Raw genomic sequence first — 18,598 nt, 5'->3', positions numbered from 1 at the left:
GTACAGCTGTATAGGGCCAGCGCTGCAGAGTGGCCACACTTACAGCAACCAGCGCTACAAGTGGTGTTAGATGTGGCCACACTGCAGCGCTGTTGGGCGGCTTCAAGGGGGGTTCCGGGACGAGAGAGCAAACCGGGAAAGGAAACCAGCTTCGCCGCGGTTTGCTCTCTCGGTCCCGGAGCCACCCAGCAAACCGCAGGGAAGGAGACCTGCTTGCTCGGGGTTCCGGGACCGAGAGAGCAAACCGGGAACGCCGCGGTTTGCTCTCTCGGTCCCGGAGCCAGCCAGCAAACCGCAGGGAAGGAGACCTGCTTGCTCGGGGTTCCGGGACCGAGAGAGCAAACCGGGAAAGGAGACCAGCTTCGCCGCGGTTTGCTCTCGCATTCCCGGAGCCACCCAGCAAACCGCAGGGAAGGAGACCTGCTTGCTCGGGGTTCCGGGACCGAGAGAGCAAACCGGGAACGCCGCGGTTTGCTCTCTCGGTCCCGGAGCCACCCAGCAAACCGCAGGGAAGGAGACCTGCTTGCTCGGGGTTCCGGGACCGAGAGAGCAAACCGGGAAAGGAAACCAGCTTCGCCGCGGTTTGCTCTCTCGGTCCCGGAACCCCGAGCAAGCAGGTCTCCTTCCCTGCGGTTTGCTGGCTGGCTCCGGGACCGAGAGAGCAAACCGCGGCGTTCCCGGTTTGCTCTCTCGGTCCCGGAACTCCGAGCAAGCAGGTCTCCTTCCCTGCGGTTTGCTGGGTGGCTCCGGGAATGCGAGAGCAAACCGCGGCGAAGCTGGTCTCCTTTCCCGGTTTGCTCTCTCGGTCCCGGAACCCCGAGCAAGCAGGTCTCCTTCCCTGCGGTTTGCTGGGTGGCTCCGGGACCGAGAGAGCAAACCGGGAAAGGAAACCAGCTTGATTACCAGAGGCTTCCTCCTTCCACGGAGGTCAAGAAAAGCGCTGGTAACTGTCTACATTGGATTACCAGCGCTGGATCACCAGCGCTGGATCCTCTACACCCGAGACAAAACGGGAGTACGGCCAGCGCTGCAAACAGGGAGTTGCAGCGCTGGTGGTGCCCTGCAGATGTGTACACCTTCAAAGTTGCAGCGCTGTAACTCCCTCACCAGCGCTGCAACTTTCTGATGTAGACAAGCCCTGAGGGGTGGGTTATTCACACCTCTGAATGACATAGGTTATGCCAACATAAGCTGTAGTATAGACATAGCCATAAACAGAGTTCATCTATTTGTTTCTACTTTCTCCTTCAGTTTCACTCATCCTTGTCAATCTGGGTCCCAAAATTAAATGTCACAACTACAGTAAGAGATATGAAGAAGAGTTTACTCTAAATAGTGAAAGATTTACTTGGAGATGCAATTGTGTTTTCAATTTCTCTTACCAAACAAAGAATAAGAATCTTAACATCAAAATAAATGGTGTTCGTGGTAAATTAAAAGCCATTACCTGATTAAAATATTACCTGTTATCATAAGACCACATTCAGTCAAAGGCCAGAAAAATATTTCCAATTTGAAAAAGTTAGCATTTGCTACTCTTACAGTCACATCAAAAGGCTGAATAAAAATTTGTATAAAATAAGAAATTTTATAACCTTAGCTTCCTTCCCTCACCCTTTCCTTGTGCATACATGCACGCACAAACACACAATTTATTATATAACTGGAGGTGTCTGCTTTAGGTTTCCTTTAGTAGTTTTCCTTCAGTCTAGTTTACTAGGATTGTTCATCCGTTTACATTTCAGTTCATATTCTGTCTAAAACTCTTTATATTTTCTTTCATTTAACCTAGTTTCACCTTCACTGTTCTCTCCTTATTCTCTCAAAAAAATCTGTAGTTAAGGTACGTTAACACCTGTTGTACATGCCACCCACCTGCCTCAATGAGTGGAGGTACTTGATAGGGGCAGCAGTGAAAGAGGACAGGAGCAAGGAAGGGAGACACCTGCTGAAAGACACTAGGTAACTCCTCGGGAGTCTCTGGTACCCATTGGGCAGTTGCAGGAGAGGGGTACTGATTGGCCAACATTCCCCAGGATTTAACCTGGAGCAGGAACCACGTGGAACGTCTTTCAAACCCATTCCAGCAGCCCCACGCTGAACTAGGAATGGGAATCTGGCCTGACAGATGCTATGAGTCTAGCCAATCACTGGTTTGGGGGTCAGGAAGGAATTTTTTCTCCCATGGGCCAACTGGCAGAGGACCAGGGAGTTTTTCACTGTCCTTGCACCACCTTCAACCTACAGTAGGTTAAATAGGAAGGCAGAACTGAGGTAGTTGGGTTGAGTTGTTAATTTTTTGTAGCTTGTGGCCAGTTTCAAGTGAGTTAAAAGGATAAAATGGTTTCCAGAGGTTAAAAACCTGGGATTTTGGTAATAGGACTTAGGCTCATGGGAGAAGATAAGACCTGGTGGCCCTCATGTGCCAAGGTCCCCACCCACCTGCCCCTCTCCTGGGACTCAGAGACAGCGGAGTCCTGGTGGGTTAGTTTGAGGAGTGCCTACCCCGAGTTACAGGTTATATGGTAAGGAGCCAATTAAATGCCTGGTATAGGAGAGCATGGGTAATAGGCAGGTAGCACCCCTGCCCTGAGTTAAAGTTTCATAAAAATTGCAGCATGCAGCTTAATTCCATGCATATGTTCTCATTTTGCCACTGTGTCGGTATCAGCTATTTTTGTCTCTCTTTTCTGGTATTCTGCAAAATTCATACCAAATACTCAATGTGAAAAAGGCACATGCAAATATTTTAAACTCTCAGATTCTTTTTATTCTATACCAAAGAGTTATTTCAGACATATCTCCAGAGGAAAGACTACTGCTTAAAGTAGTACTAACGTCCCTTGCTTTGTGTTACTGAGCAGTTTTTGCTGGTAGTAGTCACAATAATAGCTCCCTTTCTTTTGAATATCTCAACAAATCCAACCAAGAATTCCAACACCCCGGCATTCATAGATTAAAGTAATCATTGCCACACAATGTGTGAACACTATTTACTGTACTGAATACATGCCAACTTTCACTGTTTCAGAGGGTCATTCTCTACTTTTTTTTTTTAAGTAAAGAAAAAAAAATCTAATATTACTACTTTGTCCCTCCCCAAAGTTCGCATAAACCCAGTGTATTTCAATTAAGTTTAAAAGCAGGGCCCCTATTTTTTTTCCTAACGATCCACATTTATAAGTTAAAATGTTGGTGGGAATGGTGTTGTGAGCACCCATTTCTTAGTTTTTTCGGAGTAAAACTGGGAAAAAACCAAACAGCTACTACCAGATCATATAGTCTTCTCGTTTCCAGAAAAAAACAACTACAAAATTATTTTACCGTTTGTCATAAACAGATAGCTAAGGGTTAATGTCTCTTTCACCTATAAAGGGTTAACAAACCGTGACCTGCAAACACCTGACCAGAGGACCAATCAGGAGACAAAATACTTTCGAATCTCGTGGAGGGAAGCCTTTCTTTGTGGGGTTTGGGTTTGGCTTTGTTCTCTCTGGGTCTTGGACGGGACTAGAGGTGCAACCACGTTTCTGCCAATCTCCCTGCTACAGTCTCTTATCTATTCAGAATTGTGAGTAAGAAAAGGCGGTCACAGTCTTTTAATTTGTGGGGTTTTTTTCATTTACATATGTATACTTGCTGGAAGTAGCTAAATTGTGTTTCTGCTGGAGAAAGTTTCTTTCTATTGTTTATAGTTGAAAGACCCTGTAACTTTTTACCATCTAAAGTGCAGAGATAAATTTTTTACTTTTTTTTCCTTTCTTTTTTATTAAAAGTTTTGCTTTTTAAGACCTGTTTGATTTCTTTTCTCTTAGTTAAGCTTCAAGGGAATTGTGTCTGTACTCACCAGGAAATTGGTGGGGAGAAGGGAAGGATAAAATTTCTCTTTGTGTTATATTCATGCAGCTTGTATTGCCTCTGGGTGAGGGGGAAGGTAACACTCCTCTCAGTGTGGTGATTCAAAAAGTTGAATCAGGCAATCTCCTAGTGAGCCCAGGGCGGGAAGGAGCTGGGAGGAAGAAGGGAGGGGGAAGGGAATGGTTTATTTCCCTTTGTTGTGAGACTCAAGGAATCTGGGTCTTGGGGTCCCCTGGGAAGGTTTTGGGGGGACCAGAGGGTATCAGGCCCTAAAAAGTCCCGATTGGTGGCAGCCTATCAGATCTAAGCTGGTAATTGGGCTTAGGGGAATTCATGCTAGTACCCATATTTTGGACGCTAAGGTCCAGATTTGGGAATTATACTACGACATGTTGGCAGCGGTTGGGATAGTAGAATCCAAAAGCCAGTAAAATTATTAATTTTCTTTTCTCTGTTAGCTGTTTGTAAGCAGGGGTAAGGGTTTGTTTTTTTTAAACCTACAACCAGAGAATTTTTTTTTCCTTGCTTCGGTCTGGATATGGCCTCAGGCAAGGGCCATTAAGTTTAACAGGGGTCTTTTGTTAGACAATAGAACTCCAGCTGTGAGTCAACTACACCAGCAGAACACACATGCAAATAAAGGTTTTCCTTTTGTTCTAGTTTTATTTGGGAAGGCTTGTTAGAAACACTCTGTTGCTTAGCAACAGAGCAGGCAGCAGAGGAACAGTAATTCAGACAGTAAATCAGCAGAGAGCACCCCAACACAAGAAAACAGGAACCATGACTTCCAAGGCAAAAATGGAGGCAGAGGCCCAAAACAAGGAAGCAGACCACAGGCGACAAATGGAAAAAAGAGAAAAAGAGGCGGAGCTGAAAGAAAAGGAAGAAAACATCAAACTGGCAGCCCATAAAAGAGAACAAGAAGCCAAAGATGCAGCCCACCAACGAGAACTGGAAAAACAACAAAAAACTGCTTCAATGGAGTTTAGCTCTCCAAGATTTTGATTTTGAAATTCAACACATTTCAGAAGCTTCTAACAAAGTAACTGATGCACTCTCTCGTGAAAGTTTCCCAGAATCCACTGGTTAAAATTTGTCCTTAAAATGTAAAAAGTCTTGTAGTTTACATACTTAGTAGTATATGTAAAGGTACATGTGTTGTATTAACCTGTTTATTCTAAAGTTATAGGAAAAAATCCTATAGGAAGGTTCCCCACTGTCTGCGATTTGGGGGGAGCGTCATGAACAGATAGCTAAGGGTTAATGTCTTTCACCTATAAAGGGTTAACAAACAGTGACCTGCAAACACCTGACCAGAGGACCAATCAGGAGACAAAATACTTTCGAATCTCGTGGAGGGAAGCCTTTCTTTGTGGGGTTTGGGTTTGGCTTTGTTCTCTCTGGGTCTTGGACGGGACTAGAGGTGCAACCACGTTTCTGCCAATCTCCCTGCTACACTCTCTTATCTATTCAGAATTGTGAGTAAGAAAAGGCGGTCCATAGTCTTTTAATTTGTGGGGTTTTTTTCATTTACATATGTGTACTTGCTGGAAGTAGCTTAAATTGTGTTTCTGCTGGAGAAAGTTTCTTTCTATTGTTTATAGTTGAAAGATTGCTTTTAAAAAAAAAGTCAAAGGTTTATCTCTGCACTTTAGATGGTAAAAAGTTACAGGGTCTTTCAACTATAAACAATAGAAAGAAACTTTCTCCAGCAGAAACATAATTTAAGGTACTTCCAGCAAGTACACATATGTAAATGAAAAAAAAAACAAATTAAAAGACTATGACCGCCCTTTCTTACTCACAATTCTGAATAGATAAGAGACTGTAGCAGGGAGATTGGCAGAAACCTGATGGCACCTCTAGTCCCGTCCAAGACCCAGAGAGAACAAAGCCAAACCCAAACCCCACAAACAAAGGCTTCCCTCCACGAGATTTGAAAGTATTTTGTCTCCTGATTGGTCCTCTGGTCAGGTGTTTGCAGGTCACTGTTTGTTAACCCTTTATAGGTGAAAGAGACATTAACCCTTAACTATCTGTTTATGACACCCTTAAAAATTAAAACAGTATGAATTTAGGTTTAATTTAAAAACTTGGCATCAAACCAGTGCACCTATATGAAAAATGTGGCCATGGAGAGCTTTAGAATGTAAAAAGCTACATCCCAACATTTATCCTGCCAAGAAAAGAAAACTGGTAGGAATCTTTGGCAACTGTGAAACAAGACCTAAAAGATAAAATTGTCCAGAAACTGTAAAGCTATTTCCTTTGTTTAAGAAATACTCTGAAGTGCTAACTATATCTTTTCCAGGTAATCCTTTGCAACAGTTGGTATAATCATTGGCCAAAAGTCTCAACAATATTTCTTAATTGAAAGCTATGCTGTGATGTTCCTCACCAACGTGCAATACTGATAATATATTTTCATCGCTTCCTCAAACTTAAATTATATGAGGCCAAATCGCAGGTCATGCACCTCCACTGCAACCAGGAACAGAAGGTGGATTTTATTTTTTGAGTTTCTACACTGGATTCTCAACTTCCATAGTTCAGAGCACCTCTATCAGCACCAACAAAAGTTATTTAGGCAAGTAGCCCACACTCTTCAGTCTACACCAATACGCAGAGGAATGATCTGTTCACCTTTTCTCAACGTCAAGAGAGGAAGTGTCAGAGTGGAAAAGAGATTGATGAGCTGCAAATTAAAGGAGTAAATTTCGTTGGACTTGTAGGTTTAGGCTTTGATGGTACTTAAGCAATGAATTAATGCTACTCTGGTATTCAGGATCTCACTCAAAGCATCTAGTTGTACGTGTGTCTATTATATGAATCACTGCCTAAAAACCACTAAATCTAGTGAGGTTCCTGTAAGTGTACCGCAGCAATTACAAATACAACATTCTGAAAGGTTTCAGAGTAGCAGCCGTGTTAGTCTGTATCAACAAAAAGAACAGGAATACTTGTGGCACCTTAGAGACTAACAAATTTATTTGAGCATAAGCTTTCGTGTGCTAAAACCCACTTCATTGGATGCATGCAGTGGAAAATATAGTAGGAAGATTGTGTGTATATATGTATATATATATATATACATATATACACACACACACACACACAGAGAGAACATGAAACAATGAGTGTTACCGTACACACTATAACGAGAGTGATGTTAAGGTGAGCTATTACATCAGGAGAGAAAAAAAAATTTGTAGTGGTAATCAAAATGGCCCATTTCCAGCAGTTGACAAGAAGATGTGAGGAGCAGTAGGGGTGAAAAATAAACATGGGGAAATAGTTTTACTTTATGTAATGACCCATCCACTCCCAGTCTTTATTTAAGCCTAATTTAATGGTGTCCAGTTTGCAAATTAATTCCAATTCAGCAGTCTCTCATTGGAGTCTGTTTTTGAAGCTTTTTTGTTGTAATATTGCAACTTTTAGGTCTGTATTCAAGTGACCAGGGAGATTGAAGTGTTCTCCAACTGTTTTTTGAATAATTCTTGATGTCTGATGTGTGTCCATTTATTCTTTTACATAGAGACTATCCGGTTTGGCCAATGTACATGGCAGAAGGGCATTGCTGGCACATGATGGCATATATCACATTGGTAGATGTGCAGATGAACGAGCCTCTGATAGTGTGGTTGATGTGTTTACGTCCTATGATGGTGTCCCCCGAATAGATATGTGGACAGAGTTGGCAACGGGCTTTGTTGCAAGGATAGGTTCCTGGATTAGTGTTTTTGTTGTGTGGTATGTAGTTGCTGGTGAGTATTTATTTCAGGTTTGGGGGCTGTCTGTAAGCAAGGACTGGCCTGTCTCCCAAGATCTGTGAGAGTGATGGATTGTCCTTCAGGATAGGTTGTAGATCCTTCATGATGCGCTGGAGAGGTTTTAGTTGGGGGCTGAAGGTGACGACTAGTGGCGTTCTGTTACTTTCTTTGTTGGGCCTGTCCTGTAGTGGGAGACTTCTGGGTACTTTTCTGGCTCTGTCAATCTGTTTCTTCACTTCATCAGGTGGGCATTGTAGTTGTAAGAACGCTTGATAGAGATCTTGTAGGTGTTTGTCTCTGTCTGAGGGGTTGGAGCAAATGAGATTGTATTGTAGAGCTTGGCTATAGACAATGGATCGTGTGGTGTGTCCTGGATGGAAGCTGGAGGCATGTAGGTAAGTATAGCGGTCAGTAGATTTCTGGCATGGTGTTTATGTGACCATCGCTTATTAGCACTGTCATGTCCAGGAAATGGATCTCTTGTGTGGACTGGTCCAGGCTGAGGTTGATGGTGACATGGAAATTGTTGAAATTCCTCAAGGGCTTCTTTTCCAGGGGTCCAGATGATGAAGATGTCATCAATGTAGTGCAAGTAGAGTAGGGGCATTAGGGGACGAGAGCTGAGGAAGCATTGTTCTAAGTCAGCCATAAAAAATTTGGCATACTGTGGGGCCATGAGGGTACCCATACCAATACGACATTATTTATCAGTAGCTCTGCCAAGATTGTGATCTATCTGGACCTTTATGGCAAGAGTGTTTCCAGGGACGTAACTAATAAATAGTTCTGCATATTTATTACCACAATGAGACAATCACACTGATGTTGTTATTTTCCATTATACTTCATCCATTTTGAAAACTCAAGGGGACTCAAAGTTGGAATATTTTCCTTCATGCATAATAGAACACAGAGTTTATCATATCATTCAACATTCCTTCTTATGAGACAAAATATCAGCACTGGAGTACAGAGCACCACAGTGGAACTGCCAACAACCATATCAATACAGCAATAAGGATTTCACAAATGTCACAAAGATTAATTTAAAAGACACTTTGAAAAAACAAAATAAAAAATAGGAATTGAAGTGGTCTAGAATTTTCAATGCCCATTCCATCAAGTGAAATACCACTAGCAGAATATACCATCAGACATCATACAGGAACTACAGATGTTCCAGTTTCTTCCACTTATCACTGGTCTACAATTTTTGAGAAGTCCTCTGCTTCAGAGATAAAATGTGATATTTATTATGTATTTTGATGTGCTGAATTCAAATATGATAAACAAAACAACTGATCGGCTACTGTTTCTAAGATATTTAAGTTTTTACATTTTATGTCTATGTATATTGTGTAGATAGTAGAGTTTTAATCATAAATTGTAAACCTAGGTCTTTTCATGTGTTTATGGTTGCTTTACATGATAATATTTCACCTGTCCTGTTTATGTAACACTTTAAAAATCAGCAAAAGGGTTATATAAATAAAATGTATTATGAAACAAAAGGCAAAAAACGATTATGTACATAGTTTAGTCCTATTCAGTGTCTACTCGGCGCTTCTTGGCTTGTCTCTTGTATTCATTAACTGGAGCATCTCTTGTCACTGTCCAGCAATAGTCTGCAAGCATTGATGGGCTCCATTTGCCCTGATAGCCTGCCAGGAGATTCCACTGCTGTAGTCTGGAGCACAACAGCTCTGCCTTACTTTTGGGTAGTTCCAAATCCCTGACAAGGTCATTCAGTTCACCTTGTGTTATTAGGTGTAGTTCAGAGGAGGAGGATGGGAGAAAATGTGGGTCCTGTGACATTGATGGTTCAGGACCAGAAGTTTCATCCTCTTCCTCGTCTGACTCAAGTGAGAATGATTCTGGTGCATCAGGAACCGGCAGTCCTTCTCCGTGGGGTACTGGGAGTATAGCTGATGGAATGTTTGGATAATGCACAGTCCACTTTTTCTTCTTTGACACACCTTTCCCAACTGGAGGCACCATGCAGAAGTAACAATTGCTGGTATGATCTGTTGGCTCTCTCCAAATCACTGGCACTGCAAAAGGCATAGATTTCCTTTTCCTGTTCAACCACTGGTGAAGATTTGTTGCACAAGTGTTGCAGCATATGTGTGGGGCCCACCTCTTGTCCTGATCTCCAATTTTGCAGCCAAAATAAAGGTGATAGGCTTTCTTAACCATAGTGGTTATACTGCGCTTTTGTGATACAAAAGTCACTTCACCACAAACATAGCAGAAGTTATCTGCACTGTTCACATAAGTACGAGGCATCTCTGCTCACTTTAGCTAAACAGAAATGTGTCCCTTTGCAAAATCAAACACTGACAAATAAGAGAGCACGACACTGTATGATTTCTAGAGCTGATATAGGGCAATTTGTTCAGCAGAGTGATGTAAGCTTCGTTATGATTGCATCATCCATGACTTCTAGGAATAACATGATGCAATTCATATCACGTATGACGCAATACCAGCTTCAGATTGCATCATTCATTGTTTTGCCTAAAAAGCAAGTACTGTCCAAACCCAGTCATAGATTTATTCATAGATCCAGTCAAAGATGTATTTTAGTCATTTCTGGTTTAAATTGAGATCCCTTCCCTTTATAACTACTTATCCTCCGCCATTCCCAAGTCAAGGGTCGTATATACTGACCCAATAGCAAATCTTGAAAACTAGAGCCAATCAACAATTTTAAGCATCATTTTCATTCTCAGTGACCGAGAATTAGTAAAGTTGGACTATATTTATTTCAGAAGCATTTTGGCAGTGTTATCAATGTTTGATTCATTTAGCTAAATGGATCTGGAATTACAACAAAATTTTCTCCATTTTTATTGCTCTGCTACCTAAGTATTTTAGAAAACACAACTAAGATGAATCTTGAGCAGTCTCTTAGCTCTTACTTCCCACAGTTACACCTGATAAGAAACATTAAGCTTCTTCTGAGTATCAGCACAGGAAGAGATACTGCAAGCAACCGAGTTCTTATCATTACTGAAATTCCTGCTTAAATTGTCCTAATATTCTCTCTCAATATCCACGTAATGCTAAGAATTTTCACTCTTCTTCCTGTGATTACGGCTCCTGAGGGACTATGTTTCCCAACACACACTTACTTGGAGAAAAAAAGAAGAAGAAAACCACGAAAACTATCTACACCAGAGGTTTTCAAGCAACGCCCCTCCCCATTCCCCAGGGGAGCTAGAGGAACATTCGGGAAAGCAAACACACCTCCACCCTCTGACTCACCTCAGTGGGCCACCCAGCCTGCGGATCAGTGTTAACATCTGCCAAGCCACATCAATTTCCACTCCCAGCAGCCTCTGCACCCAGCACTGGCTCCTCCCCCAGAGACCACCACACGCGCCTTCCCCCACCCTGAAAACCCTGGGGGCGGGGGGGGGGGGGGGAGATATTGGCCCTGCCCTACCAGTGCAGCCTAATTGCAAGGTAGACGCTGCCCACTGCTGAGGAAACATTTGCTGTGCCATTGGTATCTGTGTATCTGAAACTACAGATGTAGGTAATTTAATTAAAGTTGTGCTATGGTTTCTATTAGGTTTATGAATACATGCAAAAGTATGCTTGATAGCCTATCTATTTTGGTCTCAATTGAGGGTGGGCACAACCAAAAATTGCAACTCAAGGGGGAGGGGGAGACTCAAAAAGTTTGAAAACCACTTATCTACACACACTGATGACCAAAGACTATTTGAATGTGGAAAACTGTGTGTGTTTATTCAACCCAAAACAGCAAAACTGACAGAAAACACAACTGACCAATTTACAAGACAGCCAGACTCTTAATGGGTACTGCTGAAGTAAAGCATTAGATATTGTATAATTTGCAGACCTTCATAAAAATACAATTAATCTGCATAACGTTATTTATTTGCCACAGGGCTGTTCTAAATTATGCCAGCTTCTAAAGGAATGCTGGAGCAATTACATCAAGTGGGAAATTGCTGGAATGCAGCAGCTCCTAGCATAACGCCTACACTGGGGGAAACTGGTAGGAGTGGTGTAGGGCTGGCTATACTGGCTCTACAGAAGCTGGAGATTCTTCCATGCAGAGGGGAAACTCTCAACTGCCCATTTGGGGCAGCTTTCCAGACCCTTTGCCCCACTAAAGGGGGTTTGGAACATGATCCTGAATTGGGACCATAATCTTCCCAAAAGTTCCAAGCATCATTGAGAAACTGGAGTATTATTCCTGTTTTTCTATTTCTTCTACAACTTTGAAGCTGATGGTGATTGCAGAAAATGTTTTGAACTCCACAATATGCCTTAAGGATCGTGTCTTCTTCAACAAGTAGTGTGCTGAACACTCATATGTCAGAAATTTAGAACAATTGTACCTAAGATGCTTTCATCTCTTCCATTTTATTTCTATTGTTTGAGCAAATGGCAAAGTCCTCTTTTGTCATACTTTTCTCTTTACTGCTGAATGCCATCAGCAGCAAGTTGGACATATACTCCATTTTCAAATTAAGATTTTATAGAATCAAATAGGAATACATTTTTCCCTTCACGGATGCTTGTAGATATCAGGTTATTTTTAACATTTGAACAAATAGTTTAGTATTACTGTCAACAATTATTAAGTTCTTCCTTAATTTTCTCCTCTCTCTTCAGTTACAGCGGTAGCCCTGGACCTACAAGTTTAAGTCTGTTTCCAGGAACATAGGAAGAGCTTCAGTCAATTCCTTTGAACAGTTCATTTTGTGGCATATGGAAGAATATGTTGTTAGCATAAAGAAAGGTTAGCAACTTGGAAAGAAAATGTAAATCTTTGTCTTTCAGATGAGGTGTGGAGGAGGGAGGTGATTGTTGTTTTCTGCATACTCACCAATTGATTTCAGGGTCGCCCAAAGGGGGGCGAGGTGCGGAAGTGAGGCAATTCGCCCCAGGCCGCATGCGAGCCCTGGCCGAGAATCCCTTCCCTGGCTAGAAGCGCCTTTTTAATTTTTACTCACCCAGCAGCAGTCTGGGTCTTCAGCAGCAGGTCCTTCAGTGCTGCCAAAGATGTGGAGCCAGTGATGGACCCGCTGCTGCTGAAGACTCGGAGTGCCACCTGGTGAGTACACGCGCCACAGTGGGTGGCGCCTTTTTTTATGTCCACTCCCCCGCTTTGCCCCAGGCATCCTGAATCCTCTGGGCAGCCCTGATTGATTTTTGCCATTTGGGGATAGCTGTGACTAACAAAGCTTACTGAAAAATAAAGCTGATGATCAAAAGCTGCAAGAAGGCCTACTACAGGAAATCACATCAGATCCTCAGCTATTTTTCCATTATGCAAACAACTCTCATTTGCAGGATCAAACTCAATAGTCTGTTCTTTCACTTCACTGAACAATTTGATCAGGAAGAATCCAAAGAAACTGGTTATCTGGACTTTTTCAGAGGAGCACAAATCCTCTCTTGCTAGTCAACAACTCTTGACTATTTACATGGATTTGAGAAGAATTATCCATTTTCATTACTAAATGTCCATTCCATTTCTTGTTTCCTATTATTTCTTTCAATCTTAGGCATGCTGAGTCAGAAGCATATAGTCTAACACTTGGTAATAATTAAACAGTAATAATTAATCTGTTATTTACAGTTGATCAGTAGCTTTCACTTTTATTACAATTAGAATGAAAACGATCCCCTAGTGAATTCAATATTGAAAAATAAGCTTTATCTAGAACTATGTTAGGAGATATAATGGACACTTCCAAGAATTTTTCTGACTATAGGAAATCAAGCCCTCTGTGGTTTCACATTCAATCCACCATGTACAAAATCCAGTGACAGTGGAGTACCTGCACTAGTCACACCTCTCTCTCCAGTTACCAATTAGTCCCATCCACTCCCCACCCCATGTAAACATCTAGATAGTTCTATAACTTTATATTGCCTCCCAACAGACATTACAAGAACCTTAATAGTCTCATCTCTTCTCTTTAACTTTGGCTCCTAACGTTTCTTATACCAAAATCTTTCAAATATATGTTTGTATAAATACTTCAAAGAAACATACGTTTAAAACCAAGAACACCCAATGTATTAGTGTTTCTTCTCCCTAGCATAAATAGCCCATGCCAAGACTGATTAGAGTGAATTTTGATTCCACAGGAAGTTATATAATCAGTTCATATGGCAGCTGTCATGAATAAAAACATTAATTAAGTTGTATCGTGTGGAGATGAGTAAACGTTTTTAGATGCTGACCATCTTGGAAGGATGTATTTGGTCAGTAAGGTTGGATGCCTTTTGCAGGAGGGTATAACTGATCTGCATGGGTTACAGCTGTTTGTTTTGTTAATTTCTACAAAATCTAAGACATGTTTTGTTGGCTGAATTTGTCAAGCAGGAAGCCCGTTTTCATCACCAGGGTATAGCTCATGCTAAAAAAAAAAAAATGCATATGTTTCATTTTCTGCAAGACAAAAATGCTTTGCATTAAAAAATAGTCTCATATTTTGGTCAGGTGAAACTGTTTGATAAATTTCTTTCTATCAAATTAGGTAATGCAAACTTAAGTTACAAAACAAAAACTGACCCAAGGAAAAAATAAAAGCAACCCATAGAGAGTCATTTTTTAATTCTACACAAATGAATATTTATAAAAACAAGTCACCTTATCATGATCACAGATGATTCAGTGATTTAACAAGCTTAAGAACTATTATGTACAACCAGCTGCTGCCAAAATGTTAATTACTTCCTAGCACCAACTATTTGGTTATTTACAGTTGTCTGGAATCAGCACTATGTTTCTACAGAAAAAGGTAAGATAGGTTGTCTTCCCATGATTGCTATATATACAATAAGCAACTTTATAATACTTTCCATTTATAGACCTTAAAACACTCCACAGAGAAAAGTGTCATTAGCCACATTTCACCGATTAGGCACAGAGATGTTGAGTGACTTGCCTGAAGTCACACAGCGCACCAAAGGCAGAACAAAATTATACCCCAGATCTGACAATCATGTGCCCCATACATTAGACAGAAAAAAAAAAAAGTCTTATATGTATGAGAGTTTGTACAGGAATGTGAAATAGGTGAACTGAAAACTTAAATACTATTATTATATGTATTATGGTAGCACCTAAAGGCCCCAATGAGGATCAAAGCACCATTGTTCCAAGCACTGTACAAACAAACAGCCTTGGTCTACCCTTAAAAATTTAGATCAACTTAGCTATATTGCTCAGGGCTCTGAAAAATTCACATCCGAGAATCACAGCGAGCTGACCTCCATGACCTAACTATCACCGTTCAAAAAGTTGGGTCACTTACTACCAAGGAAAAAACCCTTCCATCAATGTAGGAAGTGTCTATACTTTGGCACTACAGCAGCATAGCTATAAAAACTGTGTGCCATTGAAACACCCATTGTGTAGACATGTCCACAGTAAAGAACCAAGAGCTTACAAACTAAGGCTCTGACTACAGTACAGCCTATGTCAGCAAAACTTATATCGCTCAGGGGAGTGAATACTCCACCCCCGAGTGATACAAGTTACACCGACACATGGGGTCACGTGCATAGCTTCTCTCACCGACATAGCTTATGCTGCTCACAGAGATGGTTTTTTATGCCGATGGAAGAGAGCTCTCCCATCGGCATAGAAAGACTTCATCAGACACACTGCAGCGTTGCAACTATATCAGTACAGCTGTGCTGCTGAAGCACTGTACATATACACATAGCCTAAATAAATAAGACAGACAAAGGGTGGAAGAAAAGAAGTGGTAGTATCCCCATTTTACTGATGGGTGAACTGAGGTAAAGAGTTTATATGACTTGCCTATGATCACATAGGAAATCTGTGGCAGAAAAGACAATTGAACCCAAATTTCAAATCCCGTCCAGCTCCTTACCCACAACACAGTTCTTCCTTTCATACTAATTGCACATCTAAGCATGATGCAGGCAAAGTTCTCCTCACAGCTGTTAAGGAATTTTTGCAACAGAGTTGCTCCTTCAGTAAACAACATATAAAAGGAATTTCAGATACATAATGCAAGAGGTACATAGCCTTGACATCTCTGCTGGTCCTAGTATAGCAGAAATTATCCTTTCTATCAACATGTCCTAATCACAAGAATTGCATAAAATCCATCAGCTAGAAATTAGACCACTAAAACAGATTTCTTTCTTGTCTATAAAAAATGTGAACTTTGTATGTGTACTTAGTTGTGTTTTATTCCAAAGCGTACTGAATTAAACTATTTCATATAATCTAGTCCTCCCTGGTCTATTAATTCCCCCCATTCTGCTCCCTCTGCCCCACCAAAACAAAGCATAGTTTGAAGTCAGAACATTCACAGATCAGTATCTATTACTGTTATTTCTAACAGAAAATGAAGTTGGTTTCAACAGTTCCATTTCTTGTAAGTACATCAGTGAAATGAGTAAGAAGAAAGGCAAATACCTGCACAATGAAATGGAAAATGAAGTTTAAAATACAATGTATTCAAATATATTAACTCAGGAACTAATAAAGAGGCACTGAAATTACTGAGGTTATAATGCCTTTTGACTTATCTAAACAAAAAGTTAACTATGACTTTCACGCCTATTAAATGGTTTTAGTGTTGTTCTTCCATTTAAATGATTTGTGCATAATTTTGTACTTTTTTCTATAAATTACACTCTTACTGATGGATGGCCTCAGTTACTTGTCTAATAATAACTGCTTTTGTCAAGCACTTCCAGCAGCCTATGTAAGTAAATTTACATTTTGTTTTTCTTTTGCAGATTTTATGATCAAGCAATAATTGACCCAACAGGGGTTTCAGCGGTCTCCTACTGATGAACACTAAAGAAGGTAAATCTCATTTAAAATATTTATATTAATGTTACTTAACTAAGTAACTTTAACTATGTGATCAATCAGATGCAAGATTCATAAGTCAAAAGATAATAATTCAAATAAACAAACTACATTTTCAAAATACCATTTTGCATTACATCAAACTAGTGTCTCATTTTTCCCTGAAAAGTATTCAACAATTGTTCAGACCCACATTTGTTACTCCTTTTAAAAATATGATTCTGCTTTATGTGGTTCAACAATAAGATATATGCAAATCAATACTTTATGCAAATGCTCAAAGTAATATTCACAAACCCAGTACAAGTTTGACAAAATTTAAGAACAAAGTTTAGAAAACTTTACAATCTCAGGGGTACTCACCTTTACGACATTCTTACATTATTTTTACTAATTCAGCTCTCATTTTCTCAATTATGATCTCCCATATTATACATACTAGCTCCTCCTGACTAATCTGAACAGTGATTATTACATAATTCTGTTTTTTTAAAAGGGCAATAGATTCCTTTTCAAGGATCATTATTACACACTAAATTCATTAAATCAGCTAACAGGAAGAATAGTACCTAACATGTTAATAGCACTTTTTCTACTCCCCCAGCCCCCACTCTGAAAGATCTCAGCATGCATTAGACTGCACAGAAGAGCATCACTTCCCCAACTGAAACGTAGGAACCTTTGGCATAGAAATACTGCACCTACCATGCACTCACAGCACAGAGGAATTTTCTGTTGGAGAGTGGGTTATTAAATATAAATAACCAATTGAAACTACTTAGGAAGTCTTAAGTGAGCAGAATACCAGAGTTGAAATGTAGCCATGACAAGGGACATACAAAAATGTGTTCTTACAAGAAGTACCAAGGCATCATGGGATCTGTAATGACCACAAGTTATATGGGCTCTATTTCAGACTTCATCCAAAAGACAACAGTTCCAACAGCAGAGGACCATCCAGAACCACGATGGGCCATTGACTGACCCACAGGGAAGTGTGCCACGTACGTAATCATCAACACCACTTCCTGTAACCTTGTTTTTATCCTGCAGCTACTGATGAAGCTTGTACCTGTGTAATGTAAGAGGTCTGGGTTCACAGTGCAAGGTACAATCCTGCAGGAAGAACAGAAACTTAGGGATAGAAAAATAAATTCCTAAAATGTGATTACACACACTCAAAGCAAAATCTTCAAGGTTTGGCAGCAGAGTAACAACATTTATTGAAAATGTTCATATTTGTATAGTACACAGGGATTTTTACATTTATTTGTCAATGATTTTATCATGGAAGAGGATAAGCATAAACTATTTACAAATTATTGGACAGTTTTGTATGGGTCCATAGTGAAGTGTTACACTGATGAAATAAGGCTTTTAGGATAATACTATTTTGACAAATATTTCATGTATTAATACTTTTGGCATGGAAATTATCACAATATGAGCATATACTTTAAAGGGACATTAAGGTCAAATTTGGTCCATGTTTTATAAAAAAAAAAATACCCTTTTGTTCTTTGCTTTTTTAAATGTTTCTAAAGCTTAAAAAATATATATTCGAATGCACCTAGCAAACGTTAGGGCACAGTACAAACAACAGGAACATTTTTATATACTAGAATGTTCCCCTACAGTATTTGCAACCCAAACACAGAAGCACTGTACTAGTTCATTAGAACCGGAAGATGAGATTGACCAGAATTGGACTATAGACAAAAATGAAACTGACTAAGCTTTTTTGAAAATCAAAGCTGACATAAATGCAGAAGGTAAGTAGATGGCAAGAACAGCGAAAAGTAAAATTTTAAAAGTATTCAGCTTTAATAAACCAAGGTGTTGTTTGAACAACAGAAATAAGGATTTTTACAAAAAAATATGATTTTTTTTAATTGTTCAGTTCCTCTGTAAAATTCTTACCAGAAGTGAAAATTATAGACCTGATTATAGGTCATGGGTAGGCAACCTATTGCACGGGTGCCGAAGGTGGCACGCGAGCTGATTTGCAGTGGCACTCACACTGTCTGGGTCCTGGACACTGGTCTGGGGGACTCTGCGTTTTAATTTAATTTTAAATAAAGCTTCTTAAACATTCTGAAACCTTATTTACTTTACA

The 18,598-nt window shown here is 40.2% G+C and overlaps 1 protein-coding gene across 2 annotated transcripts in view; it reads right to left on the bottom strand.

Annotated features, from left to right (window-relative positions):
* NEBL (nebulette) overlaps positions 1 to 18,598 on the bottom strand; it is a 439,204-nt gene that overhangs the window by 418,328 nt on the left and 2,278 nt on the right. The gene's annotated exons all lie outside the window — the stretch shown is intronic.

Source organism: Gopherus evgoodei, chromosome 2 (genome assembly GCF_007399415.2).
Source record: "Gopherus evgoodei ecotype Sinaloan lineage chromosome 2, rGopEvg1_v1.p, whole genome shotgun sequence".
NCBI classification, from domain to species: Eukaryota; Metazoa; Chordata; order Testudines; family Testudinidae; genus Gopherus; species Gopherus evgoodei.
The sequence above is the reverse complement of the archived record's forward strand: the minus strand, read 5'-3'. Positions and strand labels throughout refer to the sequence as shown.